At 43.3% G+C, this 25811-nt stretch overlaps 1 protein-coding gene across 5 annotated transcripts in view; it reads right to left on the bottom strand.

Annotated features, from left to right (window-relative positions):
* Window positions 1-25811, bottom strand: part of NEDD4L (neural precursor cell expressed, developmentally down-regulated 4-like, E3 ubiquitin protein ligase) — a 288447-nt gene that overhangs the window by 236169 nt on the left and 26467 nt on the right. Inside the window, exon 1 of one of the 5 annotated variants that reach the window (XM_025198471.1) lies at window positions 7051-7184. The exons of the other annotated variants lie outside the window; for them this stretch is intronic. The gene's annotated coding sequence lies outside the window, so the exon portion shown is untranslated. Of the gene's footprint in view, window positions 1-7050; window positions 7185-25811 lie in introns of those variants that run through there. 5 annotated transcript variants of the gene reach the window in all.

Genomic DNA, 25811 nt, shown 5'->3' with positions numbered 1-25811 from the left:
CTAAGGCAGATATGGAACTAGGGCTAGCATCAAGGATAACAAAAATTCCTTTTTTAAATACATAGGGAGAATGAAGAAAAGCATTGGGGGATAACGTGGGGCCCCTGCAGGATATGCGTGGCAATCTGGTGGTCACACCAGAGGAGAAAGCAGACCTCTTTAACAATTTCTTCACCTCTATTTTCTTGTGCAGGGACTGGGACTCCCCTACCGAGATTCAGGACAAACTCGGGAGAAACTCCGCCAAGCCTAGGGTCAGGGAAGACCGGGTTAGAGAACTTCTGGAGGGGCTGGACGTGTTCAAATCAGCAGGTCCAGATGTTCTCCACTCCAGGGTGTTGAGAGAATTGGCAGGGGTTATCGCAGGGCCCCTGGCATGGCTTTATGAGCACTTGTGGTGCCAGATGACTGGAAGAGGGTCAATGTAGCTTCAAGTCCTCAACGTGGCCTTCAAAAAAAGGGAAGAGGGAGGACCCAGGCAACTTTAGGCCCGTTAATCTTACTTTAATCCTGGGGAAGCTCTTTGAGAAGATTATCAAGGAGCACATCTGTGATGGGCCAGCAGCAGGGAGGATGCTCAAGGGCAACCAGCATGGTTTCATTAGGGGCAGGTCCTGTCAGACCGACCTGACTGCCTTCTATGATCAGGTCACAAAATCATTGGACACAGGCATCATGGTGGATGTAGTCTTTCTGGACTTCAGGAAGGCCTTTGACACTATCTCCCACCCTATTCTCATTAAAAAGCTAGGTGACTGTGGCATTGATGCCTACACGGTCAGATGGATTGCAAATTGGCTGAGGGGTCATATTCAGAGAGTGGTGGTGGACAGGTCATTTTCGACCTGGAAGGAAATGGGCAGCGGAGTCCCTCAGGGCTTGGTCCTTGGGCCCGCACTGTTCAATTTCTTTATTAGCAACTTGGACAACAGGGTGAAGAGCAGCCTGTTTCAATTCGCAGATGACACCAAGATTTGGGGTGAGGTGGGCACGCTAGAAGGGAAGGACAGATTACAGCAGGACCTGGACAGGTTACAGGGGTGGGCAAATGAAAATAGGATGGGATTCAATACTGACAAGTGCAGGGTGCTGCACTTGGGCAGTAGGAACCAGCAGCATACCTATAGGCTGGGGAACTCCCTTCTCGAAAGCACAGTGGCAAAAAGAGATCTTGGAGTCATTAGTGACTCCAAGATGAACATGGGCTGACAATGCGAGAACACGGTCAGTAGGGCTAACCGTACCTTACCATGCATCCACAGATGCATCACAAGCTGGGCCAAGGAGGTGATCTTCCCCCTCTGAGACACTGGTCAGACCATAGCTCAAATACTGTGTCCAGCACTTCAGGAGGGATGTGGACAGCATTGAGAGGGTCCAGAGGAGGGCCACTCGCATGATCCGGGGACAGCAGGGCAGACCCTATGAGGAGAGGCTACGGGGCCTTTAAACTGTTCAGCCTTCACAAGAGAAGGCTGAAGAGGAACCTGGTGGCCATCTATAAACTTACTAGGGGGGACCAGCAGGGTTTGGGAGAGACCTTGTTCCCCAAAGCGCCTCCCGGAGTAACAAGGCATAACAGCTATAAGTTGCTAGGCAGTAGGTTTAGACTGGACATTAGAGGGCACTACTTCACAGTCAGGGCGGCTAGGATCTGGAACCAACTTCCAAGGGAAGTGGTGATGGCTCCTACCCTGGGGGTCTAAGAAGAGGCTCGACGTTTACCTCACTGGGGTCATTTGAGCCTGGTTTTCTCTCCTGCCCAGGGCAGGGGGTCGGACTCGAAGATCTACAAGGTCCCTTCCGACCCTACATCTATCAATCTATGAAAACGGGCAATCAATAAAAGTGTTGAAATGTAGCGAGAAAGAAGTCATAGAACAAATAGGTTCTTCTGTGTACCTGGAAAGCTTGATCACTGCTGACAGTTCCAGCAAGGGCCAAGATGCAAAAAGAAATGCACTTCACCAACATCTGCTGAACAAAAACTGATGAAATTCTACATTAAGAAAAATGTTGCTTTTTGTATCGAAGTGCAACTGTAATTAATTCTGCATATTAACAGTATTAACTATGGAATGGAAAGAACTGCATTAAATGAAACATGAATAAGGAGGCTAGAGGCAATACAGGTGAGAATTCTTCAACAAATAGGTGTAAAGTAGACTGATTTTAAGACTAAAAGAAGGCAGGAGACCGAGATGTATATGAATGAAGAGGGCTGATCTACAACAAAAAGGATTGCAATACTGGGGACAGAAAACAGATGATGGAAAACCAAAGAAAATCCTGCACACGCAAGCAAGGCCCACCTGATCACGAGGCTGATTAGATGGCTGAATCATACATATATGATCAAGTTGGGCTCAAAGAAGCAAGAAATGTTGTATAGGAAAGAGACCTGCAGAAGAACAAACAGTAACACAGTTCCTTGGTCCATATTCTTCCTTGTCATGCTCAAAGATGAAGAAGAAACTTATTTTAGGATTATAAGGATAAGAGAAGTTTCAGTTACGGTTCTACGTATATGAGCAGAGCCACTACATGCATAATGCTGAGGGAAGTATGAAGAATAAAGCTCAGAAAGAAAATATGCATTGTTAAACAAAACTCTATTACATAAAATGCACAATTAATGCTGGTGTGGTAATCTGGGATAGCTGTAGAAAAAGATCCATGTGTCTTACCCCCCGGCCATTACTGTATTTACTCACATGCCACATACACCTTTCCCACAAAAATCATCATTCCAAGATTGATCCCAATGTCTTAAGTGGGGAAGCTCATTTCTGTGCTGGAACAGAAGTATAGGAATACTGTATTGGCTGCCACTGGCTCTGCTCGTCTCCAAGACCACAGAGAGGGAAGGGCAGAGTACTGTCTGCAGCGTCACAGTTAGTTTCAGCCCTTTCACAGCAGCTGCCAAACTGGCAGCATCTTTGAAAGGATTAAAACAGCATCTTTGGCTAAACAGCAGTCAGGATTCAGCCTTCCCAAAACAAGGCATGTGCCTTATTTGGGGGTAGGTGGTAATCAGGAAAGTGCGTTATGCTTTATGCATATGTACAAATTGCACTGCTCAACGCATGTCTATACAGTAGAGTATGTAGACAATAAAAATCACTTCTTCCTGTTGAGACTTGTTCTTTTAATCATTCAAAATGGTGACACTAGTTGAGTTTCTACCATAGAAACAGAAGGGGGAATGGGAATGGATTAGTTATAAAATGTCTGCCCACAACATCCCAAGTGAATCAACAAAGCTTAATCTAATCCATCAAGAAATGACTTGAACAAACCTGAAGAGAATGTCAGAGCATGCACAGATTAACAAAACTTTGCAACATGTGATAAGAAACCTTGTGAGCAAGAACAAATAGAATCCAGGCTAAGAATAGCACCTAAATAAGTCTCTGTTCACAACACTTAAATGAAAGAGGGACTGTCAAGGGCTCTGGAAAACAGCACCAGAAAAAGCTTTGAGATGTTGAGTAACCTTGTTCCAAAGTTTTAGAAACCCCTAACATATGCATCATTATCTTGTTTCTTACAGTTTCTCCAAATCTCACATTAATTGTTTTTTTTTCCTCTTTTAGTTTAAACCTTCGACCCTAAAGTGTAAAAATATATAAGTCTAGCTTTCATTTTAAAAAAAGGCAAGTTTTTATCCCTTGCAGCTGTAAAGAAAGAGAGAAAATATGAACCGCTAAAAGGCTCAAAAGCACAAGGACGTTCCCCCAAAATTGTATTTATTTCAGATCTTGTAGGGGTAAGCCAAGGGGGGGGATTACTGCTTTTGCTATCTGGGTCACCCAAGGCCAGCATTCTGTTTATTAAGTTTATCTTGAAATACTTTGTATGCCAGCTGTTATCTCCTGTCACCTTCTACCTAGAAGAGTGATCTTATTTAAAAAAAAAAGGAAACATATGTAGAAGGAGAGAGGAATGAGTGCACAGACATGCGAGAGAGCAAGCCCTAAGCTCTTTTTTTTATTTTTTAAACACTGCAGCTACCTCCCCAAAATAAAATTTAGCATCATTTATGCAAGTGAGTGCATGCCAAGCCTGTCATCTGAAAGGGAACTTCACCTATCAAAACAGCATTATTACTTCAAAAGAAAACTGAAGTCTTAAGCGTGACTGCCAATTTACTTTTGATAGCAATGCAGATATATTCCTTTGTGCTCCCCTACACCACCCTCACCCGCACCCCCTTCTCTGTCTTCTCCTGCACGCATGAAAGCAACCTAGCCAGCAGCTCCAGGCATTCTGGCTAGTGTGAGACTAGTGTGCTGTACTTAAAGATGGGGGCAGAAAGGGACTCCCTGAAGTGACATCCCAGATTCACTTCTCAGAAACTTGATGTGATACCTGCTTGAGGTTACAACCTAGGTGTTTTTCTGATTTCACCTTTTAGGCCATTTTCCATCAAAGAATAGGGATTCCAAGTTCCCTTCCGCTCACTCAGACACACACTTCTCTGCTTATTCCTGAAATATCTAAATAACATTTAAATAGGGCACATGACAGTTAACTTCAGGTTTCTGCTCAGAGACATTGAGTAATTTGTCCCCTCCTCTTAGAGACTCTCCAATCCCTCACCTGCAATTCCCCATGCTCCAATTCTGGGGAGTTAACAATGGGAAAGGGGGGTCATGTCTCCTTTTTAAAAAGTGGTTTCAGTTCCTCAGATTGGGCCTTTGGTATCACTAAAACTCTTCACCAGCCTCTTGATTTCTACATGCAGACTACGTGCAGAGAAAGTAAGAGGCGATGCCAACCTCCCTGCTTATATTTTGCTAGTAAGCCAGTGCAGCCCCTCTACAAGGGATAAACAGAAGTGGATGCAAGGTGGCACGGGAACCAGGAGGAAACTCATGGATTCTGGCTTCGGCATTCACAGAGACTCCTTTCAGAGCCAGGGTGGGCAAATATATTGGCAGGAGGGCCACTTAAGGAGTTCTGAGGAGCTGTCTCGGATCACACACACAAAATCTTTTAGACGATATCATTTTAACAAATTATAGATAAAAAAAAATCATATACTACAATCAAACATGAACTATATTTTAATTTTATTTTTAAAAAGTGTTTGTCCGGATTTATGTTTTTGTTAGTGCAGTAAAAGCCTGCGTTAACCGGCATCTTACAAGCCGGTAAGTTCTATTAACCGGCATGCCGGCTCGTAAGGTCAAGTGAAACCGAAAGTGCCCACTGTGGCACTTCCGGTTCCCTGAGCCCCAACGGCCTGGGGCAAAGCAGCCTGCGCTGCTGAGCCCCCATGGCCTGCAGCATAGCAGGCTGCGCAGGGTCCGCCTCCCTGTCCCTCAGGGCCTGCGGGAGGGTCGACGATGCCGCGGGAGGGGTGGCGATGCCCTGGACATGGCAGGAGAAGCGGCGGTCCAAACAGGCGAGGACGCCTGCTCGGGCCACTCAATTAACCAGCATATTTTGTTATCCAGCATCCCCCATTCCCGGGGGATGCTGGATAACAGAGTTTTTACTGTAGTGAATATAAACGCAATTGCATAATAGCTCAAAATAAAGTCTTGCTCTTGTATATTGTGGGGGAGGGGTATAAGGGTGGTGCACATGTGCAGGGGGCTGCCTGCACTCTAGGTCCCAGGAGCCAACTGGGGGTGCAGAGCAGGAGGGGGTGGGGACACATGCAGCAAAGCTCACCCAGACAGTGCAAATGTGGTCCCAGCCTGCAGCTCTGCATGAGGCTGAGACCCACCCGATCCTGCAGAGGCAGCCCACAGCTCCCACCTGTGCCTGCTCGCCCCAACCCCAGCTTTGACCAGTGTGCACAGCTTCCCAGTGGGGCTGCTCCCACTGCAGCTGCAGCAGCTGGGTACTGTTCAGCTTCCCCAACCTCTAGCAGCTCTACCTCCTCCTGCCTCTGCTGGGCTGCTCCAGGCAGCAGGTAATGAAGGGAAGGGTGACAGCCATGAGGGCACATGCTGGATACCACCAGTCAGGCAGGAAGCTGCTGCCAGGCGGCTCCTGCCTCAGCACGCAAAGCTCCAGCTCCCAAATACCTTCCACCGACTCTACTGGGGCTGTCAGACACAGGCAGGAGTGCAGCATGGGCTGCCCCGTGTGGAGTGCTGCCGAGGCAGCCGTGCGCTGGTTCCAATCAACTGGTGGGCGCCCGCCTGCAGGCTGTATCCAATCAGTTGGCAAGCTGACTCTAGCCCATGGACCGTATTTTGCCCCACCTCGCTTTAGAGCCTTAGTGAAGTCACTTATCCTTCCAGCGTTTGTTCCTTCCATGTTTTAAGGGAAGATAATATTCACCTTCACCCAATGCCTGTAGAGGACCAATTCAAGTACTTAACATTCACCAGACGTGCTTTAAAGATTTATTCAGTGTGCCTCTCTGAAGCATCAGCCCTATTTGTAGTGATATGACTATGCAAGCTGATTATATTTAGCAGGAAAGCTAGCTCCTTGAAACAAAGATTTTACAGAATGATTTCACTGTAAATTTCATTTTTGTTTTTGGGGAGGCTCTTGTGTGTGGGGGGGGGTAAAACTCAAAGAAACAAGGGAAGCAGACACACCAAAAATTTACCATTTTGAAGATACTATTAGTGAACTTTTAAAAATTGCTATAAGGCAAGTTTAAAAATGTAGTGGACAAAGTAAAAACTACAGGTTAAACATAGCAGCCTATTAAGACTGAATACTAATCAAAAATGACCCATTATGTCACTATGAGCATTTCCTATGTTGGGCTGCACAAAACAATACAAAGGATCATTCACAGGCTTAGTTTAGGAAGTATCATCTCAAACATTTTGCATAATTTTATCCATTATATCTTGTGCTTTCCATTCAGTGGAATTAATTTGGAGAACAAATTGTATCTCCCCATGTGTATGCGTGTGTCAGAGGATATGCATACGGGTACTTCCAGAACAGAAACGAGTCAGATTTTGTTCTTACTGTTACGTAAGTCTCAGACATTAGGGCTAAAGAGGAACCTAAATAATAAAGAAACATTTACTTTCTGGAAATAAATAAATAAACAAATAATGTCCTTACCTTATTCTTCACTTATCATTCAATCAGCAATTCACTGTATCCAAGAGTTTCAAAAACTCCCTACAACATTAACATAAATCTGAACTCTGTCTTACTTTCCTCTCAGTCTCCCAGTTTCCAAAGGAAGCTCATACCTCAGCTGGTGCTTCCAGATATTTAGCAAGGCTTTAACATAACTTAGAGTTATTCAAAGAGCTGATAACTATAATGATGACTCACATCAAAGACAGCTGCAAACAAATGCCTGTGGGTAAAGGAGGGAGTTAAAAAAATATATGCATCAAACTCCACCTACAGTGTCTCCACCCTCCAAGGCTGTTGTTTTAAAATACTGTCTTCTAATAAATAGTACAAAAATTTATTTCGTATTCTTGTCTCTTTTGTCTATTTTTTCCACCACAGGGTAAAACAACATTTCATCTTTCAGCTTCTTTCCCTCTCACTTTGACTGATAAGAGCTTTAAAAATTTACATAATTTTACTCTGGACATTTTTAAAAAGCCGTAAGCCAAAAGGTGAACTAAAAATGAACCTTCTTGCTCAGAAAACAAGTGCCTTTGCCTAGAGATTTAAGTTTTCCCTGTGTCATTTCAGCCCACTGATTCTTCGTAAGTGTTAATTACTGTGGAATTTTAACAAGTGAAAGAAAAGATAAAGCTAAGGAGCACTAGGCAGGCAAGGTTCTTTGGGTAGATGTGATATCTTTTATTAGACCAACTATGTCTTCAGACGAAGATGGCTACAACCAACAACCCTAAGAAACACTAGTAATTTTGGGATCAGATACAGTCAAACATAGGGACTCCGGATAACATCTGTGTTACTGGGTAGTGGGTTACAATTGTTGTAATAGACCCGAATATGCTGACTGAATTATGAATGGTTCTGTTAAACTTTAAACAAATGGACCAGAGTAAGTCACTAACCTGTGGGCAGGGGAAACAGATGTTTGAGCTTCAGAAACTGTAGACGAGCAATGAAAAGATTTAATTCACCTATCCAACCTAGCTGAATAGTTCAAGTGCATGAGATGAGAGTTCAGGTCCTTCCACACTACTTAGGGCCACGTCCAGACACGCATGGATGTTTGATTCCCCAAGACAACTAGCAGCGGCACCACCACTCTGCAAGGTAGCAGTACAGGAAATCCCAAATGTGTGGCGTGTGGCACTGCAGATGGGTCTACAGTGCCACATACCGCACAGCTGCACTCTCATGGATTCACCCTAGTCCAGACAGAGGAGAATCTAGAACACTAGGAGAGTTAAATGTGTAATTAAAAGGTGACCTACAGAAATCATACAGTGTATCATGTATCTGTATAATTCAACGTGGCTAAGAAATTCGCATAGTTCAAGAAAAGGGACAATTTATGGAAATGAGAATATATCGCCAGGCCTCATCCCCTGCCTGCTCCCCCAGGCCCGGCCTGCTCCCCCAGCCCCGTCAATGGCTGCCCTGCCTGGCCCCAGTGTCCGGGCACTTAAAAAACAAACAAACAAACAAACAAGCCCTGCACGCCCCGGTTGCTGCAGCGGTCATCAGGACTTCTGGAGGCTTGTGGCAGAAGTCCCCCCCAACCTGGCAGGAGCTGGTGAGTGTGGGGTTTTGTTTTCTGTTTTAAGTCCTGAGACGCTGGGGCCAGGTGGGGCAGCCATTGATAGGGCTAGGAGAGCAGGAAGGGGATGGGGCCTGTTCGATCCGGAGATGTGGCCAATTCAGCAGCGGCCAAATCTCCTAATCAGATTCAACCGAATCGATTTGGGACTGATTCAAATCACTGAATCGAGTCACTGTTCCCCGAATTGGCTGAATCCGAATCCAAAGCAAATACTAGCCACTTTGCACAGGCCTACTGAGCATACTCCAGCAGTGCCCCTGGGCTCATCACAGATGCAGTATAGACGTGCCCTAGATATTAAACTGGAATTGAACAGGGAGAGTAGAGTTTACATCTGACTTGTATGAAATTTGTCTACCTTCCTCTGAAGCATCTAGTACAGGTAACCCCCAGAGACAGGCCTCTGGACTAGAACAGACCTCAGGTCTGATCTGTGGTGGCAAATCCTAAAGGTGAAGGCAGGAAAATGAATACAAGGAAATTGAAATCTCTGGATGGTTTGCTCAGCCAGTTTTGACTGCAGTTTTGTGGCATGAATACATTTTATTTAAGCTCATTTGGCGACCCTTATTCTGTAGTGTGCAAGCAAGAAAGGAAGTAGCACCAGAAAGAATGAACTGGCAGCATAAAGAGCAAGGAGAAAGCTACAATATCAAGCAGAGAGAATACATAAGCCAAAGGATGCAGAACAAGAGGGAAAAGGAAAGAGCTCACAAGAGCAAGCACGTGTGCACTAATGCTTAGCAGCGAGCGTCGTTTTTTAAGGTATGTCATTCCTAGTTCTCACTGATTTCAAAGCAAGTAGGTTGTTTCTTTCTCATGCTTTTCTCTAGGGCAAATGGAAGCAAAATGAAAATTAATTGTTATGGTTAACCAAATAATAGAAGCCACTTCACCAATGTTCATATCATGGAAGGATATGAAGGAGAAGCAACAGTCAAAGAAAAGCAGAGGGGATATGAAGATTGAGACAACATTTAAGACAGACCAGTTCTGGTGAGGTACTGGAACACAAAGTTCACTTCTTCCTAAAATATTTAGGGCCTAATACCATACACACATACCCACACACTCTATCTAGCATGTGCTTCATTACGAAGAAGCCCTAATGATGCTGACCCATTTTGCTGAGGTAGTCAGCTCAAAAAGAGAAATGGAGTGTCATCCTACCTCCCCATATAAGCAACATGCTATCAGCAATTTTACAAGGGAAAAAAATCCTAAAATAATTCCTTAATTAATCTCACCATTGGAACAGTGTGGAATGCTGACACAAGGAATCCAAAGTCTGTCTGAAATCATCTCACATAGGGTGCAACAGTGCATGCTGAATTTTTTCCTACTGTACAAAGGGATATTTCATGTGCTAATACCAATTATCATCGGAACACATGAAAAGAATTGGAGGGGAAATAAAATAAAGAAAACTCGAGGCCATTAAACAAGTATGTTCTCACCAATCTCACCTTTATCACTTATCACATAAGAACCAAAAGATTTATTTGAAAAAAAAAAACAAAACAAACAATTCTTAAAACTCTGTAGCCTGGTTTTCTTTGCCTTGAGACTCTTAAATCTCTTTAATCCGAGCCTTTAACATGTATGCATACTACCATTTAAATCAATAATGCTACCCTGATTTCCATTATCACAGGATCTGGCCCTGGACTGTTTTAAAACCATCTCTACTCATCTTGTCTCAAAATCCCAAGAATGTACACTTCTATGCTGAACACTAAATTGTATGGCTACCTGCCCACAAGAGTGTGTCACGGAAAGCTTCTATAAGACTCAATCAAGTGCAAAATGAAAGAAAAATAAGTGAATGAAAAATCTCTGCAATTATACATAATGTCTCTCATTCTCCTGTCCAAAACCTGTGGCTGCTCTCCAAGGACACACCATGACTAGCTGAGCAGGAACTTCATACCTGGTCCACTGTCCCTGTAATCTTATATCAACATAATGTTTTCACAATACACTTCCACGATGCCAAGCTACCACCAATGGATACTTGTCCCATTCCCACAGCTCTTCCTGGGAAAAATTAGTCAAGCTTTAACTAGTACGGATTCCGCATGAGGAAGACTGGAAGGAAAAGCATTATCCCTTCTCCTTTTCCATCTCCCTCTCCCCCCACTCTGGGGAAGTTTCCATGTGAGGGTTTAGAATATGTGTCACAAAGGAAACACTGTTGCTTCTACATTTTCACAGGGTTTCACAGATAGGACAGTCTGGACCAAAGGCACATGATTCAGAGCATCTTAGACTCACCATGCATCACAGAGCTAAATAAAATATTTTCTGCAGGAACAGGCTGTAGACTGAATGATCATTATGAGTGATGAGATGAGACATTAAGGTCAAGAATATCTGTGAAGACAAATTAGTTACAGATATGTTAGCTGTAGTATTGGGAACATCATGGCAGGTGAGGATGGACTGTAATGAAGAAAGAAGATTAGTTCTTAACCTGAAGAGAGAACAGTTGATATCTAGGCTTTGAACAGCCATGGGGAACGTAACAGGGCTTCTAAAAGAAAAATCACATGAAGAAAAGAAAGGATCCAAGTTTAATAGCAATCTAAGTGAGGTAACAAAGATGATTTTTTTCTATTACTTTTCCAGAGTCCAGAACATGAAAAGCTGCATATTAAAGCCCTAACATTAAAAGGTGCCCAAGTTCTCTGACCTGGGCGACAAAGATTTAGGTTAAATTGGGGAAATTCCACACCAGGGAAAGCTGCATCTGCAGTTGGAAGAAAAATGCTATTTTGTGCAAACTCCTCAGAGAAGAAACCTTCTTGTCAGGCATCTACACTATGCAGCACACCACTGACTCGACGATTTAATCATTAGGTAGGAGGCCACTCCCTTGGCTGGTAGGAGTGCTGTTCACATGTCAGGCACAGACGTGTCTGTACCTGCCAACTGGGGTATGTGAACTTTCGAAGTAACGATGCAGGAGGAAAATCTAAACTCTCAATCAATGAAAACATTTATTTTTTTTAAATCTAAATGTCAAAGGATGCCAGCTGAACGTAAAATTTCGTTTCAGCAGTGGCTGGAAATCCCTATTTCCATCCCAAAATGGAAAATCCTCAAACCACTGTAACTCATACTAGAAGGAGACCCAGTTCTTAAAGAGATCTTTCCACAATCACCCGTCCTAGCCTTTAAGCAAGCACCAAACCTTGCTAACCTCATCACCAGAAGCAAACTCACTATGACCTAAACCACACCCAATGGATCCAGACCATACCAGGACAAGAAATGTAAAACCTGCCAACACATCTCCACCACTCCCACAATATGCACACACCACAACAGAACCATCACCATTCCTGGATCTCACACCTGCACCTCCAGAAATGTTATACATCTCATCCAGTACACCAAATGCCCTGATGGCAAATATGTAGGAGAAACCAAACAACTGCGCACCAGAATGAACACATGCCAGAAATCTATCAAAGACAACAATACCCATCTACCTGTGGGGGCACACTTCTCACAGGACAATCGCTTCATCTCTGATCTCTCAGTTCTAATCCTCAAAGGGAACTTACAAAACACCTTTTGTAGACGAACCTACGAACTTCACTTCATACATCTACTGAATACAAAAGATCACGGACTCAATAGACATTTCTATATTGATAGAAATCTACAGACATAGTTTTATGACACATGACAACCTGCCTGACATCTGATTCACCAGGTACCTGCCAGACCTGACTTCTTACACTTCTCTTCCTCCCCTGCCACTTCCTTCCCTCCCCTCCTTTTCAGCCCTGTCTTCCTAATTTCCAGCTATTTACTTTTTCACAGACGGCCTCTTTTCTACCTTGAATTACTATTATTGTAGAGTCTCCCTTACTCACCTTTGGCTCCCCTCTCCCCCCACTGATTCCCTCCCCCACCCCACTTCCCTGCTCTACCTTCTGTTTTCCTAATTTCTACCTATTTACATTCTCACTGACCTCCTGTCACACTTCCAGCTTCTCTCATTCCTTGGAGTCTCAGACCAGCAGAGACTCCCAATGCCTGAAGAAGGGTGATTGCACCCAAAAGCTTGCTAAGAACTTTTTCCCAACTACCTAGTTGGTTCAATAAAAGATATCGCATCTACCCAAAAAACCTTGCCTTCTTTTAGAATATTCTTCAAGATGTGACAACCCAGGCCTTTGTGACTTGTATGCCACACTGGCATCTGACACCTTTACAAGCCATGGCCCAGAACAACCTGGCTTTTGTCTGACATGGGCCAGGTGGTTTCAACAGCACATTGTGACACAGGGCTTGGCCTGTGTACCTACATCAGACCCAGAAGCTGGAAGCTGTGCCCATGCCACTGCTTCTCCCTACCCCACACCTGCCTCCTAGCTGCTGCATGGGACCAGCTGGAAGCTGCACTGCCCTACTGAAGTTCCCCACTGGCTGGAAGCTGTGCCCACACCATAGCCTGTGGGAGGACGGGAAGGAGAGGGGTCCAGGGCAACTGCCCGGCCCCGACACCTCCTTGCTGTCCAGCCTTGGTGTGGATGCAGGCACAGGCAAAGCCCTCCCAGCTCCATGGGCCGGATCCAGTGGCTCTATGGGATGGATATGGCCTGAGGGCTGTATACTTCCGATTCCTGCTCTAGGCTATCTAATGTGATCCATTTAAAGCTACTCTTGCATTCTGGTCTGGGAGCAACCCTATTTGAGAAATGTGGCAATGCAACTGTTCAAAAAGCCTCCACCTTCAAAAGTCTGCGATACGTATTTCAAGGTGTAACTTTTACACTGACTTAGGAATTACATTGTACTTTCATCCAATCATGTAACCAAAAGTTTAAGCTCCCTTGATCTTGTGTGAGGACTCCTGGTAAAATGCTCATTCCTTAAAACACAATAGGCATGTTACTGAGGAGAACTCCTTCTTGGCAGGAAAGGCGATTTCTCATTTGGTTTCCTAGTGGGGAACAACTGTTTATTGCTAGGATGTGGTCTGGAAGGTTACATGAGTGCACTGTTTCCAAAATGGGTTTTGAGATTATAATGTATTTCCTTGTATTTTCTTTTTACCTCAAATTATTGGTAGTCAGTAACCAACAACTGCATGAACCACAAGTTTAGGCTTTTATTTTTTGTTAAATAGAGCCATTACTAAATAACTGATGGTCTGAATACTAAATATTACACCTAAAGAAATGTAAGTAGCCTCACCAAATCTCAATTCATCCTTCTACCAACCAGCTCATGCCCTGTCTCCACATCCTCCTCTTCCCTCAAAAGATCCAGATAAGCTACGTGTTCCAGTTCACACTGAAAGCTACCATTTCTCTCTTGGTCATACAAGGCTTATGCTGAGTGCATATCACTTGCAACAACTGCTAAAAATTACTAAGCTAAATGGCAGTGTGATAAGAGACTCAATATTAGCAAGCCCTACCAGGTACCACCTCATACTTGGAATCCTCCTCCAACCACCATTAAGCTTCAAGGTTTCTTGCAGATGTTAAAAAAAAGAAAAGAAAAGAAAAAAAAGCACTTTACCAGAAGCAGCAGCATGGTACTTTGACCCAGCTCCAGCATCTCTATAGATCAGGTGCTTCAGCAGGGCTTCTTGGTGCTTTTATCTAAAGCTGAGTCAATCAGCTATTAGATAAAAGCACCAACAGAGTCCCACTAAACCACCTGATCTATACAGACATCAGGCTGTGTCCAACTAAGGCACTGCCTCTTCGGGACAAGCGCTAGGCTCAGCATGGGAGTGCACCAAGTTTGAAAGCGCCAGGTTTTGGTTTTTCTTTTTAACGTCTGCAACCATCCTGCATGACAAAGCCTTCTGAACTGCGCTGAACAAGGCTCTAGGCTAGTGCTCTAGTGGTCAGGGGCCACTGGAAAAGCTCACAAGGGCAGAGGTTATTCAAGCAATGGCTGAAGGGAGCAAGAGAAGGAAAAGCAACAACATGAGGGGACAGATCTGGGAGAAGAAAAAAAATAAATCATCAGCAGTGAGAGCCCTTAACTCATAACTTTTTTAATTTCACCTGACAAAGTGATGCTTATTGCATTTTAATAAACTAGCCCTTTAAGCTTTCAAGGTCTACTTGATACCTAGCTCTAATTACATTTTAGGACAAGCAGTTTGCAATATCAACCAGCACTGGTAAAATTTGTTTTAATTATGTCAAATCTCAAAAGGTACAAGTTATTGTGTGCAACAGACTGCAGCATTACAACAAGCCAGAGGAAAAGCTAGAATAATGTTTTAATGTAAACCTTAGTATATGTTGTGTGTTAGACACTTCTGAAATCTGTGTAGTTCCTTACGGTTTAAATAGCACAGCTGCATCGCTTCTTTGTTAAGACTGAAGCCTGCATTTTTACAGAGTTTAACAATGAATGGCATTCAATCAGACCAGGAAAAATAAACTATCAAAGCTATTCTGCTGTGTTCTAAAGAGTTATTGCCACCTTTACACAATTAGAAATAACTGCTTGTGTGCTTTTGATGCTTAAAATTCTGCAGCCCTCCACTATACAGAAGTTCTAGGACGTACCGTAATTGTTTTATAGGTTTTATAAAGTATCGCAAGTACCTCAGCAATGGACAAGGATAGAGATTTAAAGAGCACCTACAACATAGATCAATCAGCATTAGCCTTCAGGCACTGGAACAGGAAAAACAGAAAAGTTCATGTTACCAGCTATCAGTAACAGAATTTGTGTTTACACTGAATTACAAACTTTTCTGGAAGCGGTACATACATTTGCTACAGTTCTTGCTCTGTTTTAGGGAGATACCTGATATAACTTGCTACAAGGAAAATTAAATCCTCACCCCTAGTTTTGACAAGAAATTTAAAATTTTTATTTAAATTTCTAGGCTGTACACAAATTCAAATAAGAACACTGAATTAAAAGATAAGGGAACCTGAATTCCTGGGAGAGCATCCTAAGAAAAATGTATGTGTGCTAGTTCAACCCTGTCATTAGAAAGTTACGGACAAGAAAAACCATCATGTGACCAGAAGATTCTGACAATCCCTCACCAACTCTCAATAGGTTTGAGGTGGAGCCTAGAAATGGCTGTTTTTCAGGTACAGATCAATATTTCTCTGGGTGCAAGGAACAGGACAAGAAAGACCAGCCTTAAAGTACAACAAGGGAAATGTAGGTAGGACATTATGAAGAACTTTCTGAATGTGAGGGTGGTTAACAGGCTTCCCAGAAAGCCTGGGAAATCTCCATTCTTGGAAGTTTTTAAGAGCAGGTTAGAGTCTTGACTGAGATGGATTAAACGGGGATGCCTCTGCCTGGAGAGAGAGTTGGACTAGATCAACCTGTGCATCACAAGAATATATGAAAGAGCTGCGAACAAACTTTAAAAAAATGGATCAAAAAAAATTTTTAATGGATTCTCCTTTAAAGGAGAAAAACACCTTGCAGGCTGGCAGAGCTCCAGTGCTTGGGGTCGGGGGAAGCGGAAGGAGGGTGAACAGGCAGGGGGTACCACATGCACGTACACATGCATATGGCAGCCAGGCAGCAGAGAGTAGCTCTATGGGGTGGGGGGAACACATAGACAATGTGTCAGGGGAGTGGGGAGGCAGAGACAACCCACCTGCTCTCCAGGGTACAGTCATGGCTTCAGGTAAGTGACGGCAGCTGGGTCACGGACTCAGGATAGAGCTGCAATCCAGCACACATGCGGCTGGTGGCAGCAGAAGGTGAGGCCACCGTAGGCCCCCCCCAATCTGTTATTCCTCCCACTGTTGGCCGTGTGGCTGGTGTGGGGGTTCTGGTAGCAGTGGCAGCTCTGTCCTCCCACGCCAAGTCCTGCCTGCTGGGCTGTGGAGGCTGCTCTTGCCTGGGCCAATCCAGCCAGGCTGCTGCCCTGTGCCTGCTGTGGGTGCACAAATCTGAGGAGCATGTGCCCGCCCCCCCGCCCTGCACCCCACACACTGGGGGACTGGGGCCTGCGAGCAGGGGGTCAGGAGTGAGGGGTACCAGCAGGGCCAGGGGGCTGTTTTCTACTTTATTTACTGGGTCAGGACTGGCCATTGATACTTACAAATGGGTCCTGGTACAAAAAAGGCTGAGGACCACTGGACTATATGACCTCTTGAGGGCCCCTACAGCCCTACTTTTCTATGATTTCAGCATGCTTCAACAGAAACACTTCAGTACATTATTTTAACATTTTGGCATACAAAACATTCAGACCAGGTAGGATTCTTTCATCAAAAAGTAGTTAACTCATGTAAAAGACTCACTAAAAAGAGGTTAGAAAAGTTTATGCTAAGCACAATGAGCAATGGTTAAGCCATTGCAGGTATGCCCATGAACAAAGGTACAGGTACAGGTGCTACTCATGATAACTAAGGATACAACAATGAGTTAAAGATGGAATTGTGAATGATGGACATGAAGCGGTACTTCACTCATTCATCAGTCATTGCTGAAATAAGTTTAAATGGGGTTTTTCCCTGTTGAGATTCCCATCACTTTCTGCCATCTCAGTCAAATGCATAGCTCAGCAGGCACCCAAAATACACTGGCTGGAAAGAGGGTGCGGTGCAGGGTTGAGATCAACAATTCCCCAGAGGACAGTTTCACACCACCCAGTGAGCAATGCTCCACCCAGGGGGAAATTACTTGTAAACCTTTCAGGGTGTAATCGAATCAGGGTCATTAAGAGGTGTGGTCTATGAAAATGGCATGGGCAGGTGCCTCAATAGCAAGACAAGAGAAAAATAGTGCATTACACGAAAACATACACATACATGCGCATGCACACTAACTCTCTAAACTGGAAATAGAAACAATGGATTTAAATAGGCCAAACAGATCTAAATCGGGGGGGTATCAAACTCATCCAGCCCCATGAGCTGGAGAAGGGGCACGGGGCTGGATCACAGTTCAGATAAGGTCCACAATCCAACCTCACACACCAGAGACAAAGCTCTAAATAAGGAATAAGCACCCCATGTCACTATAGAACAAGGCCCACTGCTGCACACCAGACACTATAACCACTGACCATGTGGAAACTGGAACTGACTGAAAGCATCCTGCAAATTCAAACCAAACCACAATGGCAGATACTGCATACTTTACCTATAAACTTCCTGAATGAATGTACGATTTGCTAACAGAATAACACAAACAGTTCTATTTCCCATCCCCCACCCCTCAAACTAGTTGCATTGCAATGCATATTGGTTAAATGTAGGCATTACTTAAGCGTGCACAATCTTAAAATGTAAAATAAATGACTTCCAGTTAAATGCATACTAACTGGGTACTGGCTGCAGCCAAGGCTGGGACTCAAAAGCCCAAGGAAGAGAGTCTCCTGGCTACAGAGTCTTCTCCCTCCTCTCAGGATCAGACTGATCTCCATATCTGGCATCAGGAAGGAATGGCCAGATTGTGGGGCTACAGACTGTGGAGGGCTTTTGCCCTCTTCTCTAGTGCAGGGCATGGCCCTCTACCTAGGATCTCTTGAGTGTATATTAACAACCTTTTATATAAGCAGGGTGTTGGCTGCTGTGGTTCCCCTGCTTTACCTGTGGCAAGTTACAGTGTTACGTCAGGATTGATGGTAGTTTTATGAAGGGTTTAGATTATGGATTGTATAGTATGGTTTGGATAGGGATGATCCTGCCTTAGGCAGGGGGCTGGACTCACTAGATGATCTCTGGAATCCTTTCCAGCCCTACTTCTCTGATTGTATGATTTTCAGGGCTGCTCATGCTACAGCCCTGACAGCACTGTGTGCCTAATGAGCAGGGATCCTGGATTTCTCTGATTAAAAAAAATTCCCAATTTTCAGTTTAAAAAAAAAAAAAAAAGAACCCTAAATTCACTTTAATCATGGAACACCACTGTATATATTAGTGGTGTTTCATTTAAATCACGGGAAAATGTGGATTTGGGGTTACTTTTTTTTTAAACCAAAAATTGGGGATTTTAAGTCAGAAAAAACCAGGCTGCTGGCTAATGAGTATGTTTTACATTAAGATTGGATATGTGCATGCTGCAGAGATAGGGACGCATCTTTCTTTCATCCGAAGGATATGTACTTAAACAGACTGCAGTCTATTTTAAAGAGCTAAGAAATAAAGCAGCCAATTTATTAATTCTTCTTTGGATATATGCATGAAGATGATAATCATAAGGAACGGACCAGAAATCACTAGTTGAATTTGGAAGACTGGGGCTTTTTGCATGACAGTAGAGTTAATTTAATTTGGCGTTTCTGCCAGTGTAAGTCTTCCAAGAAAACAGCATAGTAAACTGATTGGGTACACTGGCTTATTGGGCTAACAATACCGCAGCTGTCCTCTAGCAGGTGAAGAGAAAAGGCTCAGGGTGTGCATGGGTCAGGTGAGTAGGCTGGATTATTTATGATCAAAAGCCAATTTTAATCTTAAAAGTTATTCTAGGTCATAATGGTCTCTAAATGTAAAGACCATCCAACTGGTGCAGCCAGAAAGTGGACTGAGGAAGAATGACATGAGTTCAGTTTCAAAAGAGCATGCATCTCATCAGTCAGATTATTCTTCTCTGTGCAAAGGACTTGAACTATCTTCCCACTACGAGAGAGAAATCCTCTACAACAGCGTTTCTCAACCCATGGGTCGTGATGCAAAAGTGGATTGCAAGAATATATGAAAGGGTCACAAACAGACTTAAAAATGGATCAACAAACTTAAAAAATAGATTGTCCTTTAATGGAAAAAGAAGTGGGAAACAGTGGCTTTTCCCTTGTAGGCTGGCAGCTCCAGCCTGCAAGTGGCTGCTTGGGGACACATACCCTCCTTGGGGTACACATATTCCCCTAGTCCCACGCACCCACCCCATGGCCCACACACTGGGGGCAGGGGGCTGCAGGTCTGGAGTGAGGAGCACTGGGTCAGGACTGGCGACTGATGTTTACAAACAGGTCCTGGTACAAAAAAAGGTTAAGAACCGCTGCTCTAAAAAACAACCAAAACAACAAATAGTCACCTGACATTTCAAGACAACTGGGGCTATGCTTTTATTTTGTGGAACAGATGAAAAATTAGATCCTTCTGTCCTTTCTCCACATCTGTTTGCTTTCATCATCTCCTCTTTCTTGTTTTTGCATCTTGCAACTACAAGAAGGGTAATTTGAAGAAGAGGAGAGATTTTCAATTCTGAACTTTATAGAATCAGATTCTAAAGGTGCGTATAGCATATAATCAGTACCTACTCAATTGTATTAACTATGGAAAGGTCAAGGATGCATGTTATAGCTGCTCAACTCATAAATGAAAATTAGACAAAAGCAGCAACATATGATAAATATAAAGTATCCAGGTTGTAGCTGTATTGTTCTAGAGGAAAAGGCAGTAGGACTCGTAGTAGAGATGCTGTGCCCTTCACTACAGAGGAAGGCAAAAGCCCTCCACAGTCTGTACCCCCACAATCTGGCCATGGGGTAAAACCTTGTTTTTGGAAAAATCTTGTTGGTCTACTAAAAGATATCATCTTTACTATAAGTACTGATAAATAAAGAAGCAACCTTCCCAAGGTCCCCCTGAAACCTAGCATGTGTACCCTTAGGCTAGTTAAAGTCTTCCATCACATACTGAAATTTGAGTCTCATTCAGTGATACTGTCTAGACACACACAATCCTTCAGAGGGACACTGATGCTTAATAAAAACCTTAAGCCTTAAAGCAGCCTGTTGTCTTTACCCCAATATGCCAAAAAGTAACCAATCAAAAAGAAAGTAAGATGGTTTGATTTACTTTGGGTGGGTTGGGGAGGGCAGGGGAGAATGATGATAGAGTGTCATCATCCCCTCCAAATCCTGCCATCTCCCCCCGCCCCCCTTTCATTACAACAGTTATTATTTTCAAGCTCTGAAGACAAAAAAACCCTATGCACTTAGCTGATCTAACATGCTTCTAAAAGAAGAGACTTGAAAGCTAAGCATGCCACCCTGCCCCTATGTTACTCCATTATGGATTCATACTGCATGCTACGAACACAGAGACTGACAGCTGTTGGCAATACATTGAAAACAAAACTTGAGGCACAGACAGAAAAGTGCACCAATTTTTTTTCCTATTACAGAAACAGTGCTCATTTTGCCCTAAAAAACCAAAATGGGCTTAAAATCGATACCATGGCAAATATTTGTACATGCAAAAATAAAAATTTTATTTGGACAGGACTAATCAACAATCGTAGTATTAAAAAAAAAACAAAAGTACGATTTCAGGAGTTAGACTTCAAAGCCAATTAAGAACTCAAGCAATTATCCACCAGCGTGTGGTTTGGTTTGGGTAGATTTTCCTTGAATATGTGGCAGGTCTCAATGCAACAAGATGCATGTCACTAACCCCTAGCTCTTGGGCAAATATATTTTCACAGTAATGGCCATACTTGAAAGCAGGCTGAATTGTGCTTATAACCTGCTCTTAATTCCAGCCAAAATTAACTGGGCCAGAGGTACTGAGACAGAGAAACCCCTTGGCTAAACTAGTCTGCATTGAAATCTTTTGCATATCTTACATGTGCATCAGGATTTCAGTTCAGGGCAGGTGGAGCCTGACTGCTTTTGTTCACTGATGGGATGATTAACATATGAAGAATGCAATGTATTCCAATACACACCATAGACATTTAAAGCAATAGAAACCAGAACTCTGGTATACTGCCTGGCAGCAAAATAGCTTAATAAAAGCTAACTGCTGTTACACCTGCTCCAGTTGGCCATGGGAAAGCCTGAAGAAAAACTGGTAGTGCTGGAACAGCCCTAAACTCCTATAGGCTAATTTTAGAAGTATTTTAATTTGACTCTATAAAAAGGATGAGGAGTTCCCCATCAATTATTGCATTTAAAATTAATGACGGGCAGGAGACGTCTGGTAATATCTTTTATCATACTACCTATACAACTGGGACAGTAGGACTTGTGGGAACAAAATGCCCTTTCTTCCATCTCACAGCCCTTGCCCTAAAGAGAGACCTATGCAAAATACCTTCAGAAGATGGACCCCAAAACAAAAAAATTAAACGTAATGCTACTTCTTACTGTTATGTTTGTTAAGCTTTAGTCATGTAGCTCTCAACTATCAACAATGTATTTTCATCTCGTCTGATAAAGAGAACTGTGGAATGCTAGAAAAAAAATCTCTCTTCAGGCACTAATAAATAGAAAGGGCCACAGAAATCCACATTTCTGTATCTGGGCCCACTATTAGCAATAAACCATGATAGCGGTGCTCTGATATTTTGGGGGCCAATACCAATAGCCAATTTTTAAAAAGGCATATCGGCCAATACTGACCTGACTGCTGATACCAGCCCGGCAGCTTTGAGAGGTGAATGCAGCTGGGAAGTCTGGTGTGGTGGAAGGAGAGGGGGAAGGGAAGGGAAGGAGGGGCAGATCAAGGTCCCCGCGATGATGGAGGAGTGGGGTGGGGCTGGGGCAAGCGCTGTCCAGTCGGGGTTGGGTAGGCGTGGGACGGAGCCACGGCTTGTCCGGGGGGGTATTATAAATACCCCATGGTATATATAAACAAGCCTTCTACTACTGCCTCACTAATTTTGGCCATGACAGTTTTCTTACGCAACTTCCAGTGCCTCACAGTGTGATGCAGAGATGCCATTCACTATATTTATTCTGTCTAAAATCCCTAAATTGCCTTTCAGAGACAAGGTCTCAAAACCAACTGTAAGAGACACTAAGTATGAAAGAAAGACAACTGCTTTGAAAAGGACTGTTAATGCCAGCTTACTTCAATTTAATAAGCCTCAGAAATGCAGTAAGCAGGCATTTTGTTTTCAGTGCTGATAAAGGCAGTGCAACTTAGCTGAATGTGCCCAAAACGAAAAGTTGCTGAAATTATCAGATTTAAAAGATTCGTACTGAAGATCACATGAACAGAGCAAACCGCTCATCTACAAAATGTTAACATGCTTGTAACACAGTACTGGGAGGCTTCATATTTAATGTCTCACGTGACATCAAAATCAGAACTTGCTTGGTGTCCAAAAATGGTTTTTTCTTCTCTCTTTCCTGGGGCTGCAAATTCCCTCTGGCCCACCATTGCAACGGGAAACTGAAGTAATGCGTTTCTCCCAGATTCTTCAGAAACAGGATTAAAATTCTCCATGACATTTTGCCCTCTGTTTTACCTCTGAAAGTACTGAATCACCAGTACCTGTACCTCCTAGCACCATCCTGGGACACAGTTTCAATAATATCAATTACAGCACCTTGACTTTTCCCAGGCTCAACTATGTTACATTTTTAAAGCAGTCATATTCTGAACTGTGTGTCTCCTGCTCACCTACCACCAGCAATTTTTGGATAGGAGGCTGCACTAAATTCAATAAACAGTTTTCTTCAACTATCTACTATGTGTTTGACAGAAAAATAAAGTATTGTAATACATGCTGGCAGATACCTAGTCAGAACAGGCCAGGGGACGTGCTGAACAGCAGTGGGTCTCAAAGTTGTGGCATCACTTCTGTGAACATCCTCAAAAGCAGAAAAGTACCAGGTCAGGTCAGCCTTCCTGGACTCTCTTGGTACCATGAAACCACTGTGCTACCAAAACCCTGTACAGGTTTCCTGCCAACTCAGTTTTATTAAAAAGGATACTGGGTTTTCGGTTGTAGCCATGTTGGTCTAAGGACATAGGCAGGCACGATTCTTTGGGTAGATGTGATAACTTTTTTCCAACTACTCAGTTAGTCTAATAAAAGTTCTTTGCAAGCTTTCAGGTACAATCACCCTTCGTCAGGCATTAAAAAGGGTACACTAGGTATCAAATGGGTTATGCTGGCTTTCAGTGCATACACACACACAAAAGTTACAATAGTTCAGTGGGCAGGTCAGTGTCTGGACAGCAAGTAGGACATTAGCCAGGTAACTGAAAGTTGCGGGGAAAATGGTGCTGTCTGGGGCCAGCAATAGGACCCTCACCATCTGCTCCCACCACTTCTGGTCTCTGTTGCCACAGCTGTCTGCTCTTGGCTGCTCCTGTCCTGTCTGGATCCAGCAGAGGTGCAGTGAAACCCATGGTAAAGAAGCTGCGAGCTCGGCAGACACCACAGCGACCCCTGGTGGCTAGCCAAGGCCCCTGCAGGTTGTCCCTTCAGTATTTCATTTAGGGCCCGGCACTGCATAACAGCTGTCATATGCATCCATATTACTCAAGACAACACGCTCTGACCTGGAGACCTCAAAAGCAGAAATCCTTTCTGCTCCACACTGATTACAGCTGTAATCATACATGTGATGATCTCACAGCAGGAAAGCGGGAGATCTGTGGAAGAGACTTGGGAGATGATCTTTGCAGTTGGATTATATCAAACGTACACTTTATTGGATTATATCAAATATACAGAGCATGTCATCATCAAGAACAACAAGGATGGATGGCTTCAAGTGCAACTGTTTCTCATATTTGCATGAATTAGTTACAGAAGTATTAACATAGTTATAGAGTTTGAAAATTGGCAGTGAAGTCATGAATGTGGGCAATGGGATGCATGAAAATGATTAGGAACATGGAGTCTTAGAAATGTCACACAGTGGGAGTCTAAAAGACTCGGACATAGCCTGGATACAAGGACACAGAAAGAGGGCCAAAGTCGAAGGCAGTGCTGCGGTTAGGGGCTTATGTGACAAAAAGGATGGTGGTGGTATGCAGAGGAAGACAGAAAAAGGAAGAAAAAGACAGGGTTTGATCTGAAGGGGGAGATAAAGGCTTTGGGACATATTGAACTTGAGCTGATGTCTAGGAATCCTTGATGATGTCTGACACGTAGGCCAAGATTTTGGATTGGAAATAAGCAGCAAGGTAGCACCAGAGAGGTAGATCTGTGAGCTGTCAACAGAGAGGGAATTCCTGCCTCTGGATAAGGTAACTGCACAACAGCAAGGGAAAGCAGAAAAGTTATCTGTGTGGCCATCTTCAATCACAAAGGCAGCTACTTGTGTTTCATCAGTGGATGAAGCAATGCCTCTGGGTTATAAATTATCCACAGATCTTTGGACAGAAGGGCACTAAAAACTATCAGAGCAATCATTTTAGTTACTACTGCTTTCTACTTAATAGGTTATAAAGGTTTGCTCAGAGCTTTATACCTGCCCAACATGATCATTTCACTGGTTCCATTTAATATGTTCTGGATTGCACAGGTCAATGTTCCAAGACCTAAAAATACACTTTGTGTTATTGCAACAGTTGACTCCTGTTAAACCTTGAAGAGGTAGAATGAGAAAAAGGTTTTACTGTTTGAGCATTGGTTTTATTTTGTTACACTGGTTATAAAATGTTCTGTCAGAGGATGTTTTAAACACTTCCACTTGACTTTTACACAGTACCATGCATTAACCTAGTAGAAAGGCAAGTATATTCTTTAAAGATTTTTTTTTTACGTTTTTTTCAGACTATAAGAAGCTTGTCTCCTTACAGGAAAGCTGAAGGTTAAATGCTGCTCAGTTATTCTGAACTTACAGAAGTGCAGCCTCCCTGGGTCATCAACGAAGAGCAGGTAAGTTAGAACTTTGGAGATTTGCAAAAGCTCAAGAGAGACAAATAATTTGCAATACAACACATTTCTTTTGTTATTACCAATAATTGCAGTGAAGCAAAGGCTTTAAACAGAGCCAGATCCATTTCCTCTTTCAAACTATCTGAAACATTTTTAAGCACTTATGTTTGTGCTGTTCTTAGAGCAACAGGATCCTGGTACATAACTGCTGCTGCTAGGCACTGTGACAATACAAATATTAGCATTATCAGTAAGTATTACTTACACAACAATTCATTTCAAACTAATATGTACTTTTTGAGTATGCCTTTAGATTTGTCCTTCCAAACAACTAAAGAGAAAGACCGACAGACAGACAGAGAAGGCACAGCTAACATAGGCAGAGCACCACTCCCCTCACATGACTAGTTTCATTCAACTGATGAGAGAACATGCTCTTTGTACTGTGTTTGTTTCAATATTTGACCTGTGGCCCATGGACTTTCCCTTCAGGTTGATGTTCCTGTTTTCTTGCAATTAGGTAAGATCTACAATGGAACCAGTATATAAAATATATTAGTAAGCAGAGCTGGTTGCAACACAAAATTGTCAGTCGGGGGGG

Source organism: Alligator sinensis, unplaced genomic scaffold (assembly GCF_000455745.1).
Source record: "Alligator sinensis unplaced genomic scaffold, ASM45574v1 scaffold347_1, whole genome shotgun sequence".
NCBI classification, from domain to species: domain Eukaryota; kingdom Metazoa; phylum Chordata; order Crocodylia; family Alligatoridae; genus Alligator; species Alligator sinensis.
This window is presented reverse-complemented; position numbering and strand designations above follow the sequence as displayed.